The 22,073-nt window shown below is 37.9% G+C and overlaps 3 long non-coding RNA genes across 6 annotated transcripts; 2 read left to right on the top strand and 1 right to left on the bottom strand.

Moving 5' to 3' along the window:
• Positions 1–3,643: 3,643 nt before the first annotated feature.
• LOC122573230 lies at positions 3,644–7,937 on the bottom strand. 4 transcript variants are annotated; one of them, XR_006318683.1, is made up of 4 exons: positions 7,729–7,937; positions 6,272–7,575; positions 5,123–6,151; positions 3,644–4,013 (listed from the first exon to the last, which is right to left on the bottom strand). It is a non-coding gene; the product is annotated as an uncharacterized LOC122573230 (long non-coding RNA). The 4 variants fall into 4 exon arrangements; XR_006318682.1 differs by having other exon boundaries at positions 5,123–7,362; positions 7,506–7,575; positions 7,729–7,931; XR_006318680.1 differs by having other exon boundaries at positions 5,123–7,575; positions 7,729–7,934.
• An 858-nt stretch (positions 7,938–8,795) lies between these two features.
• Positions 8,796–12,653, top strand: LOC122573232. Its single transcript, XR_006318686.1, has 3 exons — positions 8,796–9,052; positions 11,196–11,553; positions 11,750–12,653. It is a non-coding gene; the product is annotated as an uncharacterized LOC122573232 (long non-coding RNA).
• Positions 12,654–15,690: 3,037 nt separating this feature from the next.
• LOC122573233 lies at positions 15,691–16,614 on the top strand. Its single transcript, XR_006318687.1, has 3 exons — positions 15,691–15,883; positions 15,966–16,270; positions 16,499–16,614. It is a non-coding gene; the product is annotated as an uncharacterized LOC122573233 (long non-coding RNA).
• Positions 16,615–22,073: the final 5,459 nt, after the last annotated feature.

Genomic DNA, 22,073 nt, shown 5'->3' with positions numbered 1-22,073 from the left:
GCTGCACACGTTGCTTCTTTTCACGTAACCTTGCTGCCATTATCTAACCAGGAAACGTCCTATTGACTAATATTGTTTGCAATACCATTATTATATCATCGCTGAGGTGGTCATTATTGCGCAACTTTGCTGTTGCTGATACCTGAACGATATACCACAATTTTTATCAAAGTTTTATTGCTCGTTTAACGTCGTTCTATATGTTTTTATCGCTCGCTTTTGCAAATATGTAATGTTGCCCACAAGAGAGAGAGAGAGAGAGAGAGAGAGAGAGAGAGAGAGAGAGAGAGAGAGGGGGGTGGAGAGAAAATTGAAATAAAAGTTATCTTTCTCACTTTTCTGGTTATTTCATTTCTAGTTGTGCGACTTTGGATTATCATTTCAATTTCGAATAGATTTATGATCCATTTAGTTTCTTAGAAATAAAAGCGAAATGAATAGTCACATAGACAGGAATTAAAATAAACGAAGGTTCGTTTTCGAGAACAATGTGGATCATCGATGAGGTATGCGAGCTTCCGAGTAAGAATGAGAGAATTCAGTCCACTTTCTTGCCAGACTTTTCTTCTAAACTAAATTATTTATACCATAGATACGAGGTATTACCGAAATACTAGAAAATCTCCTGTTCAGAAAATATATTGGACACAGAGACACACAACGAGGAAATAAATCTACGAGTGTTATAATCCCTAGGATTATAATAATTTAAACATAAACAATCTATGACTAAACTCTACGATAACTTCAGTAGATTGTAATGTCCTCCTTTAGGAAGCTCACGTCAACCATCTGCCAACTATCTACTAACTAATACCAGCGAACTGATCTACAAGCACATAGAATCACCGTGGAAATTTACAAATTACGGTGCTCATAAATTTCACGAGAAAATTTGCTACAATCCTTTTAGTCGCCCTCAGAAGCTTATGTCAACATTAATTTCGCTACTCGTCTCATATTTAACTTGTGTAGAAAGCGCATCTATTGGCACGTCGACTCTTTGTTCTACTTTAAAAATATATAATGTGCTTCTTACGAAAGACTTCCCAACAATTCCAATCTGTTCCAAAGGCGCGCACAAAACTAACGAAAAATATTCTTCTAAACCTCGCTCGATCCCCTTTAAAAGACATCGAGAGCAATCGCAACCTCTTCCATCTGTCTCGTACCACTACTTTTAACTTTAACCTGCTTGAAACGCACCTACACAAAATTTGTTGGCACGTCAGACCAATGCCTGTCCCCTTCTCCTTGCCGCGACTTCTGTATCCCTTTGCTCCCTGTTTTCGCATCGACCCGACGAATGCCAAGAACGGCTGGTTCGATCTCGCGGATCGCCCGTGACCCCGGCTGCACTTTCCGCGCGCAACCCCCGTGCGGGAAATTGCGATCTCACCTTCGCTCGACGGCAATGCCAGCCAACGACCTTGGCCTTGCCCGAATAAGACGCAGCCTTGGCGACCGGGCGATCGATGCGACCGCCACCGCCAGTCGGTGCAACTGCAGCCGGGGGAACTGGATCCGAACTGGTTCTCACGTGTTCCCGGTTTAGATGCATCGCGTGCTTTCGTCGTATATGCCACGTCGACCGGCCATCCTCCGATCTCGAAATCCGTGTCACGTGTCCAACACGGTGGCGAAGACGAGTTCCGTTTTCTCTGCCCCCTCTCAAGCCTTCTTGTTGTTTCCGTCTGCTTCTTAGGTTCTTTCTTTAGAGATAGTTTCTTATATCGAGAGAAGATGAAACGTAGCGTCGGTTTCGAAGCTTTGTGCAAGTGCGGTGACTCAACGATACCAAGACAGACGCCAAGACATGGGGAATTTATTATTTCCGATCGGGACAATTGCGTCGGTAGATTTTTTGGTGGATGGTTGGGTTACGTTTAGAAGATTAAGGGAGCTCTTTTTATCGTAGGAATAGTTGTAGATACGTTTCTTAATTAGCTGATGTTAGATCTACGTCGCGTTAACGCAAATTCTCGTTTCATCGTTTCGCTCAGCCAATTTACAGTTTGCCATCGCGTTTCCATCGTAATTGCGAAGAGGAATTTCAGAAATTTGGTCAATATCTGTTACAGTTTATTTTCCTCCGCGCGGGTCTTGCAATTCCATGAAATGAAAGAGGAACTGCGGTATTCGACGATACTGTGACAAATGATCTTTTTCAAATTATAAAAATTGTTCTTGTGCCTCCGGTTTATGTAATGGGCTTCCGTGATGTGTCTGTTATCCTTACGCGTGTCCTGTAACTCGATAAAACAATAATTTACTTTCCTGATGAAAGTTAATACGATAGAACGACGGATAGTTACGAATTATTCTATCAGAAACAGAAGGAATGAAATTTCTGTACATTCGGTGTTAAATTGTTCGTGTCGCGTTACAAATGATGAAGCTATCGTACAGGAAATTGATCGAACCGTGAAATTGACACACAGGATAAAGGTTAAACTCTTCTTAGGAGTTTCATGGATCGAGTCACGATCGATTGTCGTTCATTGGATCGATTGCTGTATCTTATTCCTATTCTATATTTGGATTTATTGTATAGGTGTGCCGTGGCGTAGGTCAGGAATAATTTGGCGTTGATTTCTTCAGATTTGGCTTGCGAGTGGCGTAGTATTTTCAGTGATCCTGCGACGAAGTGGAAACAACGAATCGAAAATATTCTATTCCCGTTTTAGCTTAGTTTTATGTAACGTGATTATATTATTCACAAACTGTCGTCCCGGAAGAATAGTGACATAACCGCGAAAGAAGTAATTTTCTAGGAGATTAGAAAATTTTATTTAATCATACCTGTATTTAAATAATACAAAACTGTTTGGTATTACATAATCTTGGAATCAAAGAAAATTTCGTATTTTAACGAGTTTCTGTTTTATTAACAAAAATTTAATATTTATACAATTATATACAATTTTACAATTCCGTTGTGTTGAACTTTCAATGTAATGACATGAAGAATAAAAGAATCAAAGTATAAAAAGCTACGTTATAATATATTGGTAAGTAACAGCAAACAAGTAGTAAGTATTTTAATAAATATAAAAAGTAACAAGTATCATAGAATAATTATGAGAAGCAACAAGAAATAAACAGTAGTAATAACCAGTAATTTCGATAATTCCTATTTCCCCTCTCTTCGACCAGAAATTACAGCTATGAAACTAATCTGCCTCGTAGTATTTTGCCTGATCAGCGTCGCAACACACGACTGCTGGATCATCGTAAACCGTCAGCGAAAATCCACGGATCAGCAAAAGATCTCTACTACTCTACTTCTCGTCGAGAATCGGCCTGTCCTCGTTTTCGAAGAGTCTTTAATCAAATTGCATAATGTTATGCGAGATGCGATGACGCGATAGCGATCTTCTCCTATTCGCGACACGCGGTATCAGTTCTTCCGGATAATTTTGCACAAAATGCGAACGCAATACCGACGTTTACATTCCAGATCCATGAATAGAAACGGTATATAAGGGGTTTTATTTCAATCTTTCCACGATATCTTCAAGATTGATGGCCAATGAAAAGAGTATTTCAAACGAAAGTTAACCTATACCGGGGGAAATCTGATATAAGGGATGTTACGCGAGATATATGATTTTAATTTACGTGAAATATAAAACTCTCAGGATCGACTCTGTTTCTTATTTTTATTCTTATATAGTTTTTACAACATTTTTTTTCTATCAGAATATATACATGTTCCTCTCATATATACGTACGTACACGTGGGAGCAAAGCTCGTGAAAGAATAAATTCATAACGCGTCCACTGTTTCAGATAAAATTTGCTTTAGAATCATCGAGTTATTTCTAGATGCATATATTTCGGATTAATCGTGTTCTAAGGAAATAAAGTGCCAATAAGGTATCATGTATATTTCATTTGATATAATTATTATAATTCATATACGAGCTCTCTGATGGTAGACGAAGATATAAATCCTTTAGAAGTAATTAATAAATCCACGGAAATTTGTGAAATGATCGCCCTATCGAATCCTGCAATTCGAAAAATTATATAACATTGAAATAAAAATTTCCATAATACAGCGTCGGCGATTAAAAAGTTGTCTCTTTGCGAAAAACAGAGAATATAACTTGTATCAGGTCACGTTATTCTCCTTCGTTTATTGTTTAAGAGAGAATCTATCAGAGAAGAGTAACCCTGAACCATTTATTCCGTGTCAGCTTTGAATTAAAAATTTCATAATCTCGTTTTAACATGTCCGTCGTATAAGAATAAGAAGAATGCTAGATTTTGAAATGCAATCGGAAGGCGAGGGCAAGCCAATCGAGAACGCGATCGATAATGATAAACACGATTACGCGTGTCAATAATTTTCAGCAATATATCTCTTGTGGTTGATGAAATCGGCATACGAAACTCGCGAAGTTACCAGGCCACTAATTACGATTGCACACAGGCTTCATATATACGGTTGAATCACAGTTGTAAATTCGTATGTATTGCAAAACGCGTGTTTTACCTATTCTGGGTATCTTCTGATAAAACACACGTGTAAGTACAAAATCCTTGGTAATTTTGAAGCTCGTATTTTAGCAGCTATAAGACTGGTATTCTTTCTTTTAAGGAAAACGTCAGTTACAATTTAATCTTCTGCCGAGGTTAAAGTTAACAGTTCCTTTGCACTGTGTGATTAATGCGAGCAAAAGGTGATTCCAACTGCAAGCTGTCGCTAAGAAAAACGTGACGCCTTATTTGCGACGAGATATCGAGATTTCCTCCTCAATTTACGGGGATCTGTGTTTCGCGCGAGTTTCCATGCTTCGCTTTACGGATGACGTTCTACGCGTAAGTCGTGCTTTGTAAAATGCCAAAATAGTCAGAAAATACCTAATGTTGTAGCTGATACAATGCAAGGCATCGAATTACTTTACTCTCGAAAAACGTATTGCCGGGTTTCCCTATTAAAACGCAACTTTACCCGCGATCTTCTCGAATGAAGGTGTTTTATCGCTCGTTTTACGTTTCCATTAAGCTTCTCGAATATCTACTGTTCAAAATTACACCTAATCTACAGGTAACATGTTTCTACGCCTAATAGCTTACCCTCTAAAAACATACAGATTCCTCTATAAAAACTCACCTTTACTCGCGTCATCCTCGAGTTAAAGATTCGATCACTCGCACCACGTTTCCTCTAAACCTCTCAATTAGCCGCTGTCCAAGGTTGCATCGAATCGATAGGTAGAAGATTTACAGTTACGGGTGACGCAGTTGCCGGTTGGCAAGAGACGAATTACCTCGTAATTCCGCGTTAAACGGCGCCTTTGCTCCACGTAAACGCGTTCACGAGCACACATTCCTATCTATACATGTATTGGCCGTGTGCATTTATATGCGAAGAGCGAGAAGCTCGGGCGCACACGCGAGCTGAGCTGGGACATCTCTCTTCTCTCCGCCGCGGCTCGTCGTAGGAAGGTTCCACGGCGACCGACGACGGGTGTCGGTGGCACGGAACGCTCGACGTCGACGTCGTACAAGGACAAGGCCACGTGGTCACGGGCGGCTGGGACGGACACGTATACAGATATATCGGCTACCAGTCATGCTACACTGCCACCACCACAACAGGCTCGCCTATAATCGACACCGTTTACCATCGCTGACCTCTCCGCGGACCGCTACCCATCGTGTCGATCCAAAGCAATCGAAATCACAGGGATAAACCTTGTTGTTTTCAAAGCCTGGATCTATTTTCCCAGGATTATTCGTGTTTTATGTGAAGAAAGAAGTTTTGTTGACAAATCGTTCGGACTTGGTGCTTCGTAGTTGATCTTTAATGTTCTTAGACGAAATTGTATCAGTTTTTTTAGAATTATTCGTGTTGTATGTACAAAAGGGAAACACGTTGCTACGACTTCTAAGAACGATGAACTTTGTTGTTTTTATGCATGAAATTTCTCGACGGTCATATCCGTTTTATATTAGCAAAGAATTTTATCGACGAATCTTTTGAATTACGTAATTCTTATTGGCAAGTTTTTGAGCCAATCTTATTACGAAAGAACTTTTTTGACGAATCGTCTGAGTTTCGTGATACTTATCAAGAAACTTTAGCCATATTCGTTATTGTCGATGGAAGCTGAATTTCTTTCAAGTTTTCGAGAATTACCTGTGTTTCATATGACAGAAGAATTTTATCGACGAAGCTACTGAATATCGTCGAGCTTTGTTATTTTTTTTTTTTTTTTACTGGAAATTGGAGCAGCTGAAAGTTATTTGTGTTACTTACTTGAGACGATTTGATACGTAGAAGAAGAGCGAACTGTTGTAAAATCCCACTTATTTCGGCGAAGTCTTAATTGGTGTCAATTAACTCGTTTAGTTTCTCCCGTTAAATAATTGTCCCCCCTATATTAGTTTATAAGCGTTAGCGAGAAGCGAACCGAGATTTCGTTGCATAGTAATAGATATATCGCAAGTTAGAAGACGGAAGGAGGATTATATTTAGGAAAATGACTGGTGTTTTCGATAAACACACCATTATATATTCTATTTTTTAGCTTAGGAGCTTGTTTATATTACGAAAGATCGTAACGCAACTGTCTGTGAATTTCACAAAATTAGTAATTGCAACGACTGTGTAGACAATCACTGTATAATAAAGATACTACGACTTGGTTACCGAATTACGTACAGTTGCCGTCGTGTCTGATCTTTACGAACCTATTTCACTTACGGCTGAATTACACGGTCACCGAGGCGCTTCAAATATCTGTCACGTGTTATCGCAGAAAAGGACGATAAAAATAAATATGACACTAGTAGAGAACACTTTTTTTTTCACCAACGTAGAATGGTGTATACTACACGTAAACTATATACTACACCTGAACTATATACTACACGTGAACGTTCCATACGTAATTCTAACGTTCGGTGCTATAATAGAACATCCATAAATATCCTGCGCCCAGGTAATCGATACTATCCCACTGCAACACAGTTTCACGTATAGTGCCACAGTGATACGTACAATACGATTTAATTATGTGCCAAACAATAGGAAACACAAAGTCATCTTCTTGCATTTCACGCTTTAAATTTAAATGTTTCATCATTTGAGATTTGTTTTATCAGGCGCAATGGAAGTTTCTTACGAGTCTATGCTGCTCTGTCCTTTTGTAACTTCTCCTTTAACCGAGGGACAAACGTTTGTACTGTTTAAAGTTCTCGATGATTCTTACTCTTTTATTAATTGTCGTGTTTCAAAGTTGAACGTATCTCGGTTGGTCAAACGATCTCGTTCTAAACGAAATTTTTATTGGTTAATCGTATCGTTCGTGTACTTTTGTTTAACGATTGTCTTAAAGTCGATCTTCCCTGTAATATCGTACGAATGTTGACTTCGTGTTAACGTTATCAATTTATCACGCGCACAAAACATGTTCGCCTCTGATACATTACTCGGTACAACAGGATCATTTTAATGGAATTTTCTTTATCATTTTAATAGAATTAATTACCGAAGATTGTCTAATTCTCTCGAGCATAGTATAATTTTTAATAGTTCCAATAATCTTCTCGCCAGTCTTTCTGAAAACATACAGCAACAACGAAATAAATTATATTTCTATCGGTATTTAATTCCAATTTTCGAACAATATTCCTAACTATTTTTGCCGATTAAATTCATTCAAATATAAAATTCAATGAAACCAAATCAGAACACTCTCCCTTTCAACTTACCGCGACAGTATATATGTAATTCTACATATTCGTTTCTTAAAAGTTGTCTCATAGAAATAATTTTGTTCGGCAACGTGTAATGTAAAATATGTTGGAAAATGATCTCCACATGGAGATCGCCCCGTTTTCCACGCATCCGTGCTTTTACACTTCTTCCTTTCTCGTGTAAACTGAATGCAACTTCCTGACAACTGCCAGACGTCGACAGACCGTATCAGCGCGCAAAAGTCGCGTTTCTCGCACCTATACCGCTCAAGGACCCGGGCAAGGAACACGACGAAGATCATACTATTGTCACGGCCTTGAGAGACGACGCACGTGTACCCGCGCGACGTCTCGCATCGGCCTTGAAATTTGTACGGATCGACAAGTTTCGTGGTGGCCCCTCGCCGCGCTGTTACCAGCGTCCACGTTCGTACAGAGATAATCTTTGCTTACAGGAGCTGCTGGAGCGGCCGATAACAATGCACTTTTCACTGACTCGAGTCTTTGCTATGAGACGCTGATTGCGTCATCTTCCACGTATCCTCGTGGATCAAAGATGTATTCGAGACGGCGAAACGGCAGAAATTATGGTTTTGAGAAAAGAAAGACAAGAAGACATGTTAAGTTGGTGTTTCTTATCAGTTTCGACGATTTATTGGCCAAATCGTGAACGAAGGTGAAAAATGGATAGTACGTGGAGTTTCGTCGATTTTATGACATAGCGGGGCGAGAGTCGGTGTACAGTCGATTTCACAAATAGCATTCTATATACAAGATGCTCTTCTTGTTGTTTATTTCTGAGAAAGTGTATTCTTTGAAATATTTTTCTCTTTTACCGACCACGAATTAATCGCAATTAGACCGCGATGAAATAATACTTTGAAGAATTTCAGCCTCTTTGAATCATCGTTTATTTGATTATTTAATTAATTCACCAATTTGCATAATATCTCTGTATAAATTACGCCTAAAGTTTCCTAACTTCTCCTTAAAATAAAATAAAATATAGAAAGTAAAATAAGTACAAGATATAAATAAAATAGTTGCCTGTTCCAATAACAACATGTAGCAAACGCGACAACACCGAGGTTTCAGAACGGTCGGCTCGCATCGCTAATCGAGCTGCGCCACGCTCGCTTTAACGTTTTCACGTACGATCTCTGACGTGTCCGGTGATTACATAAAACGGTTCTGCCCTTGTCCCCTCTGGAATGATCGATTGGTCTCGCGTTTTCTGGCCGCGGATTACCGCGACCGCACGCCTCTAAACGGATTCTTTGGCGGCCAGCGTGGAAGGTTATCTGGCCGAGTGTCTTTATGTACACGTACACTATCGTTCGTAAGTCTGTACAGTTTACTCAAGCAACGGTATTCGAATTTCATTAAAGTGTTACAAATTAACGATGAATTAGCATTTCTTACCTTCTTACGAAATCACGATCGTAATTCGTGTATTAATGCGACTGAAATTTAATTGAGAAATTGCGGAATCGAGACGCGAAGAGTTTATCTGCAAACGACGAAATAATTCGATCAGTTTTATCAATTACAAACGTTAGTTTCGTTAATGCGCAATGCTTCTTAAAATCGGTTTAATCCCGTCGAAATATTCTGTTACGTACCAATGACGATCCTAGGGAACAAAATCGTCGCACTTCGATATATTGGTAATTTTCTAATCCTGCCGATTTTTCCCACTCATTTTCGATCCGATTATTTCTTTTTTTCCCACGTTAAAAAATATCTCAAGCTTGAACGAAATTATTATTATTATTCGTACGCATGATTTCTCCTTTCAATGTCGCGTTAAACGTCTCTTCCTCTATAAACCGCTACAAATCCTTGCTGATTGCTAAAATTAGATTGAAACATAAAAGTTCGAGAATCGCGACAGAGCTACAACACCTCTTGCTAGAAATAAGCAGATATTCAAATACTTTTGAACGATAATGTATATGGTAGCAACGTGTGTTGTACGCGCGTGTCTGATTTCGTTATCGAGCGCGATATCAGCATGATTCAGCGGGGACGAGTTCAAGTACGGATCCACAGCGTCGACAGATCTTAACCTCGAGTAACGTCACGATCGATTTGATTGTTCGACCGCTTCGCGGAAACTTTATCTGCGGACTTCCTGGCCTTGAGCTTCGCCGATATTTCAACTCGTGGTCGTTTTGATTGCTGATTTTCGCATGGTTATCGTTTCAGACGTTTCTTATTGACACCGATCGTTAAGTTTCTATAGCTGTCGCTCGTGGATTCTTCGGTTCCTCCAGGTGGTCGAGCTTCCGCTTTTTAACCTTTAACTGTTTATGTCCCGATAATACTTTGTGATACGATTTCTATTAAAATAGTGACATAAATTTTCAGGAGAAATAGGACCAATGTGAAGCAAGTAGATCACGATGTTTCCATTAATTTATTACTTTCTATTAATTTATTGGAGTTAAGAAAAACAATTTTCTTTTTTTTATTTTTGTAATTGCTTTTTTAACTTATCTGTTAGATGCTTGAAACGACTCACGATGTAGCAAATGCGTATAAAACTTATCAACCTGATGCCAGAAGGCTGGCTATCCAATACCGGCCGATATTCTCCCATTAACGAGCTTCACGTTTCACTTCCCACTTTCATAAAGATTCATCTCCGAATTACACGGCCAAATAAATCAACAACGATATATACAAACACGATTTCCTAAAAACACCACTTGCCCCAGTTAGAAGAATTATAGGGCCTTGAATTTCTCGTAGAGAAACCAAACGTGCATTCTGCACAGACATTAGACATTCGATTCTGATGTATCAAAACCTTCTGCCTTAGTCTCGTGCAAATAGGTGTACGATCATTTTCATAGTACGCGATTTTATTGGAAATAGTGACGTAAGATGTATCTACCGCTTGGACAAATTTGCTGTTGCGACGTTTGGACACGTTGAATTTTCAAAATAGACGACATCTCGCTCGTCTAATTCTTTTAAAATCGACTTACAGATGATTTGCAATAGTTGGATTACAGATATTTATACAAATTCATATTTTTTCAAATAGTAGTTAAAAAAGAAGTGGAAGCTAGACAGACAGCTGTCTTATTTAATAAATATTATAAGAGCTACTATATTTTGGATATTTTATACATTTTTATTATATTGTGTGCATTTTTGCACATTTATATTTTTTCATAAATGAATATAAATCCGCAGTTTGCTATATTACATATTACATACCGATGACACAGCGATTAAATTGAATTTTTATTATCATCTTCCTTTCATAACGATACAGAATCTTTAAAAAAATTAACGAGAAGACGTCAAACGAGAGCCATTCCGTAATACGAATAAACATTATTTTTCTATCTTAAGACGTATCAGACACAAACCGATAGTATAAACACCAAGTGTCTTCATTCAGACCAAACGAGTGCAGTACCCGTTCTGTCTCTGAACAGTTAATGTAAATCAACTTTCATATGTTGTAGGTGAGACTTGCTGGCCGACGCGAGTATAAAACTCGCTAAAACGTAGACTAAAACTGTCGCAAGGACGTCGAACGGTTCGTTCGGGTTCGCTACGAGGCGTTTCTCGTGCGTGGCTGGCCTTCAGTTTGACTTCTGCCCGAAAAGATCGAAGCATCGTCCGCGGTATCGCGTCTATACATAATGCTGACATAATATTCCGGCTGGCCACGGTAAAAAATAAAATTCCATGGCCTCGGTGGCCTTCGCGAGTACAAAGAATCCTGCTGGAACGGCTGGCCGTGCGGATTTAGGAACAGACGTATCAGTGGCCGTAGATAATCAGACACAGATATCGAGAAGAGATTAGTATCTTCGACAGGTAGCGTGAATGTTCGAACACCTTTTGTCCTTCTTATTTATTTTATACGATTGCTCCGAGCCATAGTTTCTCTGATAATTTATCGTAACAAATTCGATGTTCAAATCTATCGTTAAATAGTATCGTTGGCTCGCAAGTGATACGCGTATTTGTGTTAGGGTACTTGATTTTAACTCGCATATTCCGTATTTTAAAGGACTAAGGTGATACGTACTTCATTTTGATTTGTATATTATACTCGGAAGGATAAAGATTGGTTATTTTCTACTCGCATCGTTGGACTATGGATGATTGGATGCCAACTGGATTACGCTAAATGAAGAAATTAATTAATTATAATTTGCATGAATTATTTTACGTCGTATAAATCGAATAAAACTTCCTCGTGGAATTCCATTTGTCTTGTTACTAAACCTTTTATCGTTACTAATCGATAAACAAATTTAACTTGTAATTCGTAACTCGTACAGTTTCTCGAGTGACATTAATCCAATTATACGCATAAGGAAACTTAGTGAACGGTTAAAAGAACGAAGAAAAATTAACCTTTAGATTTCACTTATTGTTTGTTACATCTATATACTTAGAGAAACTATTACTGCCATGTTACGTTTTTCTTGCGACCATGCAACGATTATAAGTAACATGTTCGCTTATTACACGAAATAACAGAGATATTCGAGCTAGCAGTTGCACAATTCCACTTTTGTCCTTCAATTTTCTTCTTTTCTCTCTGTTCCTTTCGTTTCCTCTAGTTCATTCAGATGTGTATGTACCTACTCGCGAGGGAAGCACACGCGTGTAGACGATGGCGTTGTTCGAGGTTATGATCGTACGACCGGCCGGATCCGTACTTGAACTCCGGCGTTTATCGCGATAACGCGGCAACGTGTGCTTATCAGAGATCTGGATATAACGTTCGGTGTGTTTAAATGGCGCAGTAAACAGAGGATCGGTAGAAACACACCGCTCTTCGTATATATAGTACTTATCGCTACTTCTTATACCGCCGAAGGTTTTTCGATCCGAATACATACCTGGACGCGTGAAATTGATTCGTTGGATAAAATCAATATTTCAACTTGAAACTACGTAATAATAAATCGAATAAAGCGGACGTAATTTCCAATGGAGAACGAAAATTGAATCAGTTTTTTATAATCCTCTCACGTCTAAGGTACGTTGTACCTTAACAAGTTACTAATTAATTGAATCGCAAATATATTTATTTTCGATGGAACTAGTCTCAAATTTTAATACTTTATGGTTTCTATATAAATGCGTGAAAAAATGTGCTCGCGTTATTCATAATTAATAGGAAACAAAATTTCTTCACGCGTTGAAAAATAATTCAGTTTTCGGAAGGATAATTATCATACTACTTGAGAGTATTGTTAATACAGTTAATTTTGCCAATAAGTCTACAAATTTCTACCAGTTTTGAAGCTTCATCGTCTACCGATACCGTCCGATTAGGATACTCAGTTTCGAAGCGTTTAAATTTTATTTAATACTCCATATTCTACGCGATTTGATAAAGACGCAGGGAAGTAAATAAAATTGTACGCTTAAACATTATACGTCGCAATTGAAATTATTTCAACGATCTATCCTGTTTCAACGATACCAGTCGAGGGTTAAGATAGTAACGCGAATTCTAAATTTCGATGTCTATGGAACATGGCCGAAATTAATTCCAAATGTCAACAACGAAATTCCTTAGAAATTGCACGACAACACCTCGAAGCAACGATAAATCAATGACGAGGTTAGACCACAGCCAGAACTCCTTCGAATTCCACGATGAAACGATATATCTGTTCGTGGAAGGGGTCGTGTTACGTGAAGGCCAACGTTTGATAGAATAGATCGCGTCTAATGTCTTTCCAGGAAGATGCGAATGGCAGACTTCGATGTCCACGCGTCGTTCTTTTGACTCACGTTTCCTCGAACTACAAAGAAACCGTGGCGCACTACGTGCCCGACGTTTTCGAAAACAGGATAGAATATTCGCGAAGCAACTTCTTTGAAATCTTCGTCTTCCGCGTCGATATTTTATATTCTTTCAGGCATCTTTGAAATTCATCATCCTCGTCGACGATCCTTGAACCATCTTTGACGTCGATCACCTTGTCACGTGAGAGCAAGCGTTGCGTGATAGCCGATAAATTTAAAATCCACACTTCTCATTCACTTTCGCCTTTTTCCCCAGTATTTTCTTTGTTAGTTACAGGCGATCTTTCGAACTTGGCGGAATTGTTTTAAAGACTTCAACTGGATAATCGAGACGTACCAACTGGTACGAATTTCTATAGGTACCGTTCTTCGAACCAGTCTTCCTTCTCTTTCAATTTTTCAACGACTGTCGATCTTTATATCGTCGGACTGTTGGAAACGTCCGAAAGGAATCGAAGGAAGAAGATGCTTCAAAATGAAATATATCGTAAGAAAGATTTTTCAAGGTCCCTTTCTCGAAAAGAATCTGGTATTTTATCGTAAACAGAAACATAGGATTGGAAGCGTTTCAAAAGCTCGGAAAGCTCGCTATCCCTTGTTTGCTTTGTTGTAAATCATTCGCGTCGTCATTCGTATCGTATTCTGTCGACGATTTGCTTACACTTACGAAATAACTTGCCTCTGTCGACGTCGATGTTAATTCTCTGTCCTTTCGAATCATTTTTAAGATCACGTATATCGTATCCGATGTACCAAATCTAAATCATCTGCAATACTTTGCCAAGTGTGTTCGAACAAAACCTTGCAATAATATATCCTATGTAGGTTACATATTAATACAACAAAGACGTCGATGGTAAACGATAAAAATAGATAATAAGTACTAATGACAGGATAAATAATAATAATAATAGGTTCGAGTAATATAAACTCTAGTTAGTTTTATTATCATTTATCTCTATATTTATCTATCCCTATATTGTATGTATTTAGTATATCTCAACTAAGTTTAGTAATTCCCTTTTATTTTAATTTCACCAATGTCCAAAAAGATTGGTTCTAAAGATATCTATTACTCAGAACTACCAAATTAGATCGTTGCATATGAAATGTTACACATGAGACAAAGCTACTGAATTAGGTTATCGCATATAAAGTAACATTTTCTAAAATAAAACTTCGTATGTAGCAATTTTTAAAATATATATATATATAGAAGTACAGTAAATAACGTTACTTATTAACATCAAATTTTATCATCTGTTTGATATTTACATAATATTTAGAGTAAAAAGTGGTTCGAACGTTGCAACATCGTTTCCACATTCAATACTATCTCATCGCGATCATTCATCAACGTATCGATATCGAAACCGTGTCTGACCATGGACGGTCCATTCCACTTACGATATCGTCGACGAAACGCGTGTCACGAACTGTCCATCGGTACAAACGATCGGTTCGATCGTCAAATTAATATACCTGATACGAAGCAATAGTCTTCTTATATTGTATCGTACGTAGCCATTCTATGCAGTGGCTACAGGAAATATTCGCATATACCGTTATTTTCCAATCAAATATTTTTCTATCTATAGAAGATTCTATACGTTTCATTCCCATGGCGCGTATAAAATTTGTTCTAGTCACACGAAAGCACTACTGACTTATACGAAATTTAATATACTTGGACCTGATTGATTAGTATGCAAATGCTACGATAGATACAACAGCGCGCAGATACTTTTCGTAGTCGTTGTGCTTATGTATGTGTGGTTTATATTACACGTACATATGACGCAAATTGGCGGAAACTGAGAGAGCGTGTCGTGACGTAACGGGACGAGACGTGGAAGCAGAAGGAAACGGACGTCTGTTACGTTTCCGTATTTCCCAAATATAAAGGACGTGAAAACAAGCAGAACGGACGCTTTTGTAACCGGTGACCGCGTTACGCCGCGTTTCGACCGCGTTTCGCCCGCGAAAGGGGCGAACAGCCAACCACCCGTTCCGTTCTGCGGATTGTACGCGTTTGAATAACAATTTATTTTCGTATAAAATAAGCTCGGAAGAGGACAAGCCAGGCTTTTACACAGCATACGCAAGTGAGCCCATTGTTTGTAGAAAATTTGAAAACGTTATGCGAATGAATTATTCTGTTCTTTTGACACGCAGCAACCTTAGCTACTCCGCTGAAAGATAAGAAGAAAATATAGAAGTAAACTTTCTCGTACGACGCTTCGTTTTCGAGAAAGTCGAGCTTGAAAATTTGTCAAACATACTTCAACTTGGATTAGATAATCGACAGGATGTTGTTCTACACATGTGCAAACTTAATATACAGCGTCTATAGACGCTACAGTACATAATCAGAGTTAAGACATCGGTGGTCTCTTGATCAACATCTTCAAATAACAGGACAAACCTACTCAAACCACGTCACTTTATAATTACAGGAATCTTTCGACATTTGTTACAATCATCGAGGCTCGGTAATCTCTTGATCAATAGCATCAAACAATACAACAAACCTACTCAAACCGCGCCAATCGCCAATTAAACGTACCAGTTTTTCGATACCTATCGAGGTCGTGAAGATTCATAACGCCAAAAGGAAAGGATCTATCAATTCGTCGATCTTTCATGTAGAATCGTTAGATATCGATATGTGGCGAGATGAACGATAAAGCAGGCGGACTCGCCGGAGCGAGTCTAACACTTTGTTCTTGTTGACAGGCGGCCTGGTAGCGTGGCAAGGACAGTAAGTACGCGTGTTAGAATCACGGTGATCGTACTGTTGATGTTATCTCGTTATCTTAATAATCGTTTAGATGTTAAAATTTACATACGAGTCGCGCATTTGCCGAATCGGTTAACTCGATAAAACAAAAAATTTTATTTTTTCCGAGATAACCACCGATCACGCGCTTTTGTAATAACATTTTCGAAAATTTCAAAAAGTGGAATTTCATAATCCTTTGTCCTTTAGATCGCTCGAATGATACGAAATTTAATATACCCGAACCTAATTACAATGGCGAAGAAAAGAAGGTTTGTAAAACGCGAAGTATAAAAAGACCGCAGAATTTTACAAAATCGATCTATATTTAACAAGAGTAATCAATAAATATGATACGTACATCAAAGAATAGATGACTTGGTACCGATATGAAAATCAGCCACTAAACAATTTTTTAGTACAAGAATTATTAAAATATATAGTGTGTCAATTTGAATCTTCCTTTAATACGAATGGTATACTTAATGGAATGGTTATTATACATTGTATTTATATACAACGGTGTAGAAATATTTTCTGCAGCCACTGTGCGTCTCTCGCAGCAAACGTACAATTGCAAAGCGCATATCTGGCTGTGTTTCTCGCGGATTCGTTGCAATGTCTCCTCGCAGCGAACGTCCGCGCGTTCGTAGCGCGGAGTCGGCGTGGCCTTGTCCTTGGGCATAATCTTTCCTCGTTATCGGACGACGTCGAGGCTGCGGTCGCGTCGAGCTACCAGCGATTAGCGCGACTCCCGCTTCGCGTGCGTCAGCCTTCCTTTTACATTCGTGAATAATGATACGCTCGGCCGTTTGTTTCTTTCGACATGGCCATGCGAGTGTTCCACTCTTCGGCCCCTTCGGTTCCATAAATTGTTATTCTGCCGATAATTCGTTATATTTCCGACAAAGATCATTTTGTAGATCGGAAACGACGACCTTTTGTACCGTGGATAGAAGAAGACATATTGTTCGAGGGATTTATCATTTCTTTTTTCTTTTTTTTTTTTAAGTTGAGGTGTTAGATTCGATTTAGAGAAGACATTCTTATATATTTTTATTTTTTTTTATTTATTTATTCGAGGGTTAGGTTGAACGTGCAGTTTTCAAGAAAATTGTTCAAGATTTCTAAAGCTGTGCGAACATTTGGCAAAGATTGAAAAGTAAGATCGAAATGCGAGGAAAGAATGGCGAAGTTGACTTTCCTTTAGGCGACGTTTGGTCGCTCAAACAATTGGAAACTGTCCATGTATGAGCCAATTTTGCCATTTTATTGATAACAAGAAAAATATTGAAATAACAAGAAACATGACGCATGACGCAAACATGAATGAAGCAAAACACGTTCGTTAAATTCTTGTTTTTTTGGTTAATTGTATCTATTATCCCACTATCGGTAAAAAGAAAAAGAAAAAAGAGATATCAAAGAACGAAAAAAGGCTAATCTCGGAGATTATTATTTCCTCATGAAAAATGCGATACGAGAATTATTTATTAATATTTGCTTTCACCTTGTCAATAATTTCACGCTACGTACATGAAAATCTTTCTTTTCTCGATTCCATTTACATTTAGCCTTTGAGAACAGCTATTATTTTCCATTTTTCATTTTTCCATTTCTACGACATTTTTCTTTCATTCAAGCCTGAAACTCTTTGAGTTAGTTATTTATTTGGATCATCTCCTCCATTTTTGTATTATTTCCGCTTTTCTAAATTTTCAATTATTGTATTAAAGACTAATAGTGTCTTTTGATAGACAACAAATTTGATTATTTTATACAAAATTGTAGGCTCGATTTGAAACCGTGAAACCTTATCGAATTTAAATAATTCTAATCTCTCTGCTTCTTTTTATGTAAAATTGGCAAAGAAATGAAGAAGAAGAAGATGATGAAACCTGTTGAATCGAGATTAATATTATTTCGATATACGACAAATTATTTCCACGTTGTTTTCGTCTGCTTTTGTTTTTAATGTAATCACATCGGCTGGTATTTCGTTATGCATTTAATCGAATTTCGTTTCCCTCGGACGCCAAAGAGAAGCAGAGAAAAAACAGAGGTTATTGAATCAAGGACTGATTCTACGAACGACTTCGAGGTTGTTTTCCATCCATTTTGCAATCAACGCTCCGGATGTTTAAGTATTCAATATTCGAAGGAAAATTAAAGGGAGCACATCGGTTGTTTGGTTGTTTGTCGAATAACATGGCTCGCCATTGCGTATGTTGCACGCCATTTTTCTTAACAAATTGTATAATGACGAAATCATTACGTAGGAGGTTTATATTACAAAATATCGCATCGAACTACTTTTACAAGTATTTCGATATACGCTAACTCTTATTTATATAATGTTTTGAAAGTAATTGGTTTTTAATATACTTTATCACACTTATTCTATTTACACAATAGAAATATAAATTTTATTTCATGCAAAGCTTTCTTTTTTATATGATGAACGATAAACTAAACGATGGTAAAATTTAAAATCGCGAAACGAGTAAGTTATGTCAATTTTCATGTAAAATATATGAACCGATACCCTTTGATATAAAGAGCAGCTACTTCTCGTGATTGTCCTTGTTTCGAATTTCATATTCATCTCGTTTGACGAACGTGTTCGACAAAAACTGGCCAGAATTGACACAACCAGCAAGAAGCTCTAACTGATGAAGTAATCGTTGGTAATAACACAGTTTCCTCTGATTTTCTTGGACTCGTTTGACGCGATTGTATGCCTTACTAATTAATACTTACATTGGATAACCAGTTTGTATCGTAGATCGTTTTTTATAACTATTTGCTCTAACTATTATCCTACCAGCTTCTCCGATTCAGAGACTCTTAAATGGAACGTAAGTCGATGTTAAATTCTATTTATTAACTAACTTAACAATTAGCAAATTAACATTAGGAATATTGCAATTACTAGATCTTTTTATTAAAAAAAAACTAAACTAAACTAAAAGCTTGTATTTAAAAAGATTTAAAACTCCTATTAATTAATCCTCGACTCGTCGTTATTCATTAATCCCATTGCTGTAGAATCTCTATTTTCTCATGAAAACGTTCTTCTTATTATCGTACTTTCACGATTTAATTCCGACGATTGAAAAATAAATGTACACGTCGTAAACTATATTATTTATACCATAAATGTTCAAGGTGATATCGATCGACAGGTATTACATATATCTTTTTAAAAAAGAACGAACACTCGCAAGAATCGTAATACTCTTAATTATTTCCGACTCAATGCCATCCTCGTTGGTCGTCTTACGCTCAAACACTCTATAGAGTCCCAATTCTCTGCATCTGTTTATTAAATCATTACGTTAACGAAACGATTAAATTTCGTGGATATTTTTGCATGTAACATCCCATACACGGTCTATCCGACTATGAAAGGATATACGCTGAATTGCATGTCATTGCATCATTTCGATCTTGGAATTAATATGACGGTCCAAACTTCAGTCTCACCTTCTGATCTGTATACACATAGACAGGAAATATCGCGACAGATTAGCACACGATATATCGATGGTATATCGGCGAGGATCGCCGCGCGACGCAAAATACGCAACACTTCCCTGACGTCAACGTATTTATTGGCTATTACGTTGCAGACAATATTGCGCGTATCCAGCAAAAAGTAATGCCACGTAGATTATGCAATCGAAATGGTGAGAATCTTCGTTATCAACTGACGTTCAGATCGAAAGGGATAGCGAACGAACATAAAATGAGTGTAAAGTATCGACATTATCTTTCACGAACGTTATCGTCGAGATCTTCCTTTCTTATGAATTCGAGAAATAAAAAGCCTTAAGTACTTGAGAGATTTGGTGCTTCTTGATATCGTGTAGTTGACGTGGAAAATTCATAAGAATCTTCCAGTAAGTAACAATCTTTGCAAGGGAAAGGGAAAGAAAAAGATTCTGTAAGAATTGTTTTATTTTTATGAGATATCGAATTGCGGAACGATTCTGTGGAAAAACTCACTAACGATTATTTATCGATAACAATGATACGGTTCTCAATGAAATTATTAATAGAGAAATTCAACGATAAAAGTAATACACGTGCATTCTTTCCAAGAAGGAAAGTTTACAGTAAAATTCGTATTATCCATATTCATTCTAATGAGCTTTATTGTATGATACTATATTCAAACGTTTGACGTGAAATCGTTACGCAGATTTTCTCCATCGAAGTTAAACTTCAGTCACAATTTTCTCAAACTGGACTTCATCGTTTATATCACTCCTTACACGAGTTTCCCTTTCCTCGTTCCTTGTCATAAGCATATTTATCGGTTTCTGGATTATTGATGACACCGAGAACCGCGTAACCTTCGAGTTAAACGTTCAATTTTAAGCTAAATATTCCAAAAACTCGAGACATTCGAAAGCCTTGACAAAAAGTGGAAACCATAGAAACCAGAGAGGAAACGAAGAAGACGCAAAAAGATTGGAGAGCATAGAAAGAAGGAAATATCGTGTGTCGCAACAGCGTCCTTTCTCCTTTTCGTAAACCGAGCGAACGTTAAAAAAGAAGAGAAAAAGAAATCGTTCCGGTTGGAAACAAGCGAATTCCGCGGACTGGATATCCTCGAAAACTTTTTAATCGTCGACTGCTAATAGCCCATCATCGTCTGCCAGGTGAGTCATCGTTCTGCATTCGTTCCATCGGTCAAGCCTGGAGGTGACCCTATGGAACGATCTCGCGAGGATTGACCCACGAAAAAACGCCGGAAGTCAGCCACGTAATCCACTCGGGCACGCCAAGGCCTTCCATGAGTACGAGCCCTAAACGGTCTAACCAATTATCGTCTAGCAAGCGAGCGTCCTCTGGCTTTCAATAGCTTTTCATCGTTTGTTCCGTTCATACGATGAAATAGCTTCGAATTTTTCCATCTTTTATTCGTTCTCTTATCGATGAATCTTCTATTTAAAAAGCTACATCGTAAAGTAAACTCTTAATTTATATTTTCTTCGTCGAAGAAGAAGATGCCTGGAACGGACAGATTTTATTCTACGCTACCGACTTGCGGAATAATCTCCTGTCACGTTCTTTATTTTTCATTAGAATAATTCATTACTATGTATATGTACTATGTAGTATGTTTTATTCAGTTTTACAGCTAAGAATTGCACTTGCTTTACAACAGCCTACTTTTTCAAAGATATCTTACAGCGTGATTCAATAATATATATACTGCATAATTCATTAAAAAAATCCAATAGAAACGTCGACAAAGGCATAGCTCCATCCATTTTGCCTCTAACACTGACCGCGGTTGCTCTTTCTTTGCCCACTTGGTGAGACGGAACGATGTGTATCGTATAAACGTCTCATCTATCTGTCCTAAAAATACTCTCTAGCTTATCGCCTTAGTCACAAGCTTCTGGTGCTGCGTAATAAGCCTCTATTATCATGTGGCCGTGGTTTCTGGCGATTTTTATCGGCACATGGGAGTCCACCGACTTTTGTTTACGATTTTTCAACGAACGACCATGAGGTTCTCTCGTATCTCGTCCGTAAATGGAAATCCAGTGCCGGTTTCGTGATCATCGTCCACGTTCGCATTGTTGACAAAGTTTGTATAAAGATACTCGACGAACAGTGGAGATAGACCGTATACCGGTGCTATAGTACGATACAATGTTATTTATCGGTCGTCGTTAATTTAATTCGTTTCAGATCGAACTACTTTAGACTATAGGAGAAATTTCATTTTCAATCAGCTACTAACGATAAGAGTACTTGCAGGATGAAA

Source organism: Bombus pyrosoma, linkage group LG11 (genome assembly GCF_014825855.1).
Source record: "Bombus pyrosoma isolate SC7728 linkage group LG11, ASM1482585v1, whole genome shotgun sequence".
NCBI lineage: Eukaryota > Metazoa > Arthropoda > Insecta > Hymenoptera > Apidae > Bombus > Bombus pyrosoma.
This window is presented reverse-complemented; position numbering and strand designations above follow the sequence as displayed.